Raw genomic sequence first — 6,203 nt, 5'->3', positions numbered from 1 at the left:
TTCTGCAGGAAGAATGTATGCTGCACAACAGTCAGCACTACTCAGCAGGAAACTGGGGCCAAGAACTCAGAGAGATGTGAAGTCAGAGAAGAAATGGAAAACATAATAACTGGAGATAAATTAGAAATATCATTTAGAAAAATTAAATTTCCTAGTTAGTTCTAGTTATTCTCATAGAGTGCACTGAAATGAAATGCAAAACAGGGAGTCTGGCTCCATTAATATGCACTGTATGGAAAACAAATAAAATTGTATGAATTCATTTGAATTTGAAAAAGTCTTCAGCAAAATGAAAGCACCTCTAGCCTTTGCAAAATGTTTTACTGGCAGAGCCTTAGAGAAGTACTAACAACAGTATAAAGTGAAAAGTTAAGAAAGCAACAAGTGTTTCAAAATTTACCATTTAGCCTATAGAGTACTTGAAGATACGATCCAGCCTGAAACTTACCTGACCCATAAGGTGAGCCCTACCTGAATGAACCAACAACTTTGCTAGGCTGAGGGAAGAAACGTGTAGGCCTCTCTTCTAATTTGAGGAAAACCAAGTCTTTTGCTGCTGACCATCGACTAGACAAGCAGCTGCACTTCCAGCTGCCACGGCAGTTATGAAGGGTGTTCCTGACTCAACTCTGTAACAGCCCACGTCAGGTCTCCAAACTGGGGGATGCTGTGCAGGTATACTGATTACAACCTGCATTTACTATTTACTATAAGGCTATACTGCAGATAAAGCAATCTCTGCATTTTGCACTCCTGTAATAATCTTGCTGCCCTAGAGGAATTCACCAATAGTATGTCAGCTAATGCACAACTGCTTTTGACAAGACACAATAATAGGAAATACAGGGGAGATTCAGTCATGAGAAAGGGACAATTTAGCCACACTGTAGATAAATCACATTGCGATTTTCAAGGTCAGAATTTGGTCAAAATACTTCTATGTTGGCTGCAAATCTCTCCTTGAAATTTGAACAGCCCAAGATGGTTAAGATCTTTGCTTTTTACTTCTGTGGCTGCAATGCAGTAGGACACTGGTCATGTGCAGATCAGAGCCTCTGAATCTTTGCTTTTAACATCAAAGCACTTAAAAAGTGGTGCTTAAGGAATCAACAACTCTTGAAAACAGTTGGTGCTTTATTCCTTTACCTTGAAATAAAAACAAAGATTCAGTTATTGGTACCACATGCTGCAACATTTTCAGATTTACTCTTCAGAGTTACTAGTTGTACTGTGTAGTGCAGGCAGGGCAGGGCAAAGAACATGGGAATCTTAAGGGTGAGAAGAAGAGATGGTTAAAGAAAGACCATGGGATTTTTGGGGCAAGTCAGAAATTATGAAGAAGAGCTGTGAGTGGAGAAATGGGATGGTAAAACCTCTGATTCGCTTGCTTGCATGCTAAGCATGTTAACTCCTGTGCTCTGAAAGCTGTACAGGAGTCCTGGCAGTGCATAGACCACGAGAATACAATTATACATTAAATTATAAAGCAAGAAAACTCCATTAAAACAACACTGCTAGCATCATGCAGTGAAGTACTGAGTAGCTGGAATCCTGATAAATGTTCGGGCAACTGCAGTTCTTTGTACATCCAAGGGTCTGAGTGCAATGCCAACAATGCACTCATCATACTGATTTGTATGTAATGCAAGTATCAGATTGTTTCAACTATTTAGAGCTTGGGACATAGTTTTCTTATTAACACTAGTATAAGTAACTGTACTGAACTTAGGTGAGGCACTGTCATAAAAAAATTGATGCAGGTATCATTCAAGTTATATTCTTACGTAACCAACAGAAACTTAAAGCAGCAAGTAGCTGGTAAAAAATATCAGTATGAAAGCCTTTGCCACTTTGCAGAAAATTATTTTTGTTCCAAATGAGCCTTATAAAGTCCAAAATACGTTTTTAAAAATCATTGCTAATAGTGAGCTAGAGTTACTCTAGATGAAACCAGTAAAAAATCACAAGACTGCAGCTGTCAGAGCTACAGACTTTAAGGCTCTGTGCTATTTCTAACAGCATGTAAAGGAATTTAAATTGTATAATTATTCAAATAAGGAAAGCACAATACAAAACGTACAGCGTTTTGAAAATAAGCAGGCATTCTGACATTTATAATACTGCTGCTATTTGGCTGACACTGTGATCACACCAACTATCAGTGCAGCTGCCATCCAAAATGCAGAATACAATCAGGGGGTAAACTTAATTTAGATGAGCAAACATACAATGGATCCTAAATGAGTGACAAGAAAAAAATCTTTGTCAGCTAATTGCTGTGATGCAGCATAGACAGTTTGGCAAGAAGTGGTGCTGGGAAAGAAGAACACATCTGAGTTTGTTCTGATGTCTGACAAAAAAAGATTTCTTTCTCTTTGGGTTCTATAAGTTAGGGCATGTGTACGTGTAGGTTTCTGCACCAGCATCCATGCGCTCCATTATCCATTTACTATCACTTTGCTAAGAGTACTGTAGGCAGAATCATTATCTGAGTGTTAGCATGTGTTCTCTGAAGGCAAGGATACATCTCGGTTGAGACTCATGCCCTTGTAGTTCATATTCTGTAGACTGTTTCATCCAGCTTCCAAACCCAGACACACTGTCCCTATCCATGTCTGCATAACAAAAGCTTCTTCCTTTCACGGCAAAACAAATAAAAACTGAGGTGAACAAAATGACAAGACTCGTTACTTAAAATCCCAGAAGAAAACAATTCTTTACCTAAATCAGTTGTGGCAGCATTAATAAGACTGCCAGATGTTACAGGAGGCCTCTTCAAGTGTACTGAGATCTGAAACTTGAAGGTCTCCTGACAGTGCATCTACTCCAGCATTTTTTTAAATCAGCCTTACCTTCAGTTAAGCCTTCTTAATCTTTATTTGTAATGCCTGAGGTGGTATCTCTAGGATTCAGCACTTCATTAGTTTTAATGTTGAATACTAGGATTTCTGACATTACCATTGCCAGGTGTTAACAGTGTCTAAGGAAAAACAAAAACTTCCCTGAATACAGGTCACAGGACAGCTAAAAAACAGGTAAGGCTCATATCATATTTTTGCAGTGTTCCTCTGTCCCTTGAATAACTCAGTGTATACGGCCTCCAGGAAAAATGGCTCACGTTGGTTTTTGTAAATGTCTAAGGAAGAGCAAACTGTGGCTATCCTATGTGAGAATGATTACAGGTTAAAAACAATATCTGGTTTTCACTCAGTTTCAAGATGAAACAATTAGTCAGGTGCAGATTTTGATGTTTAGCTTCATGGCAAGCAGATACACATTTGGGAAAACAAATAAATCTGAAGATCCCATTCATCTTTTATAGGCATTAGTCAAGTCAAAACACTGGATATCTCAACACTTTAAAAAAATAAGAATTGCAAATTCATCAAAATAGCTATCCTTCAAAAATATAAAAAAATATCTTTCAAAAGTATCTCAAAAATTTGAGACTAAAAAAATATACTGGCATGAAATTATTTTAAAAAACTCAGTTTTTCTCTTGATGTGAACAATTTCCAAGACAGGTCTTTTTCTATAAAAACAGAAGATGCCTAAAATGAGCAATCTCTATGGTAAACTGAAAAATGGAACAACTGTCTCAAAGAAATAATATTTCTCCAAAACATCCCAACCACACTCGCCTTCTCAAAGAGTGCTTTGAATTAGCTCTAAAAAGCCAGACAGGGGCTATGATTCATTCTGTCTTCAATCAGATCAAGCATAAGGTCTCCATTTCCACTGCTTCTTGTTTATTATTTTCACATCCCACAGACATCCTCTGCAGAAAGGTTAGGAACTCTTTATGATCAGATAACCCACCAAACCAGAACATCTGCTTTCCCACAGCAAACATGACAAAGATTTCTCTTCGTTGGCATGACTCTGAAGACTTTTCAATATGACTGAACGTAAGACATGCCTCTGAAACACTTCACTGGTATTTTCCCTGATGCTGCCTTTGTGGAGGATCAGTCACAATTCATCACAATTACCAACTGCCTGCAGGTAGAGGATCCCAATCTGACTTGCCTTGGAGCAAAGCCCGATAACACCAGGAGTTTGCACAACATCAGTGGAGAATTGCTCCTTGCAGAAGTACGTGGCAATATTTTAAAAAGTCAGATCTACCCACTGCTGTGAATTTACTTGTGCACTGTGCATTGTATTCCTTTTTTCTTTTAACTGATCTTTTTTTTTTGTTATTCTGTGCAGAGGAACACAGGACTTTCTGACCTGGAGGAGGGTGCTGTGCACAGCACAGCGGTTGCACAAACTGCTTTGGGGAAGGTCTGTTGGAGTTCTATTCTGACCTTTCAAATCCGAAGGCTGGCTTTTGTACTTTCTAAAACTCTTGTTTAACACCTACCATTCAAACTCTTCACACTTGCCCTCTTGTGTGTCTGAATCCTTACCTCAACAGTAACTGGCAGAAATGTACAGGGTAGGCTGGATGGCAGGTTATCTAAGTTTTCAATTGACCTCTCTAATTCAAGATATTCGTTTTTCTCGATATCTTGAGTTCAAGAGTTATCTATGCCTCTTCAGATATGTCTATGGCCTCCATACATACAGTATCCAAACACAAATCAGTTCCTTGTGGCACATTCTGTGATTAAAGAAGTATTATTTTTCCCACTGAAAAAATAAAGAGTCAAAAGGAAATTCACAGAGTCCAAGAATGATTGAGGTTGGCATGGATCTCTTGGTCCATCTGATCCAGTCCCTGCTCAAGCAGAGACACCCAGAGTAGGGCGCCCAGACCTATGTCCAGGCAATTTTTGTTCCAGGAAACAGCCTCTGGGCAACATGTACCAGTGCTGCATCACCAGCACAGCACAGAAATGCCTCCCCATGTTCAAAGGAAGACTTCTGTGTTCAAGTTTGTGCCTACTGCCTCTTGTCCTGGCACATGGCATCACTGAGAAGAAACTAGCTCCATTTTCATTGCACCTCCTTTCAGATATTTATAGACAATCATAGAATGACTTGGGTTGGAAGGGACCTTAAAGCTTACCCAGTCCCAACCCGCTACCATGGGTGGGGCTGCCACCCATCAGGCCAGGCTTACCCACCAGGACCCCACCACACATGGCCTTGAGTGCCTCCAGAGATGGGATATCCACAGCTTCTCTGAGCAGCCAGTTCCTGTACCTCACCACCCTCTGAGTAAAATATTTCTCCCTAATATCTAACCTAAATCTCGCTTCTTGTAGTTGAAGCCGTTCCCCCTTGTCCTGTCACTACAGCATTTACTACAGTAAAACGTTGATCCCCCTCCTGCTAGTAAACTCCCTTCAAGTGCTGGAAGGCTGCAGTGAGATTTCTCTGGAGCCTTCTTTTCACCAAGCTAAACAAGCCCAACTGCTTCAGTGTTTCTTCTTAGGAGAGGTGCTCCATCTCTCTGATGATCATCTCTGTGGTCCTATTTTGGGCTCACTCCAACAGCTCCGCATGCCTGCTACAGTGGGGGCCCCAGGACTGGATGCAGTACTCCAGAGGCATTCTTACAAAAGCAGAGTAGAAGGGAACAATCACCTCTTTCTCCCTGCTGGCTATCCCTGTTTTAATGCAGCCTAGACTACTGCTGCCCTTCTCGGCTGCAAGTACACACTGCTAGCTCAAGTCCAGCATTTTGTTCATCAGGACCCCTTGCTCCTTTTCCACAGGGCTGCTCTCAATGAGTTCTTCTGTTTTACTCATAACTGGGATTGCTAAACAGATCTCCAAGCTTTATCTTGTTCCAGCTCTCTCAGCCTTTCCTCACAGAAGAGATGCTTCAGATCCTTCCTTTCTCCTCTACTAGACTATTTTCAATACATCCACACCTTTCTTGTACTTGTGGGAATCAAGTGTTGTTTCTGCATTAGAATTGTATAATATTATTTTTATTTTATGATCTCCGCTATCGTAGTTCTCAGGAACACACTCTGTATATATGTGTATATATGTATATTTTGTCATACACACTGCAAGAATATCCTGCACGAGAGCAAACCAGAGAACAAGTCATGGCATGCCCGAGGAAGCGCCTGAAGAGACATGGGAAGGCCTGCATCATACCCCAGTGCTCTTTGTTTAACGATGATGACTTTAAAGAAAATCACCATATCAATAGGGCAAGGAGAGCACCGAGACATCTTGGAAACAACAGGATGACTACTGACTGGCACCAGATAACAAATAAATTAACAATTAAATAGCAA

Source organism: Lagopus leucura, unplaced genomic scaffold (genome assembly GCF_019238085.1).
Source record: "Lagopus leucura isolate 7727_CA_CO unplaced genomic scaffold, USGS_WTPT01 Super-Scaffold_100014, whole genome shotgun sequence".
Classification (NCBI taxonomy): Eukaryota; Metazoa; Chordata; class Aves; order Galliformes; family Phasianidae; genus Lagopus; species Lagopus leucura.
This window is presented reverse-complemented; position numbering follows the sequence as displayed.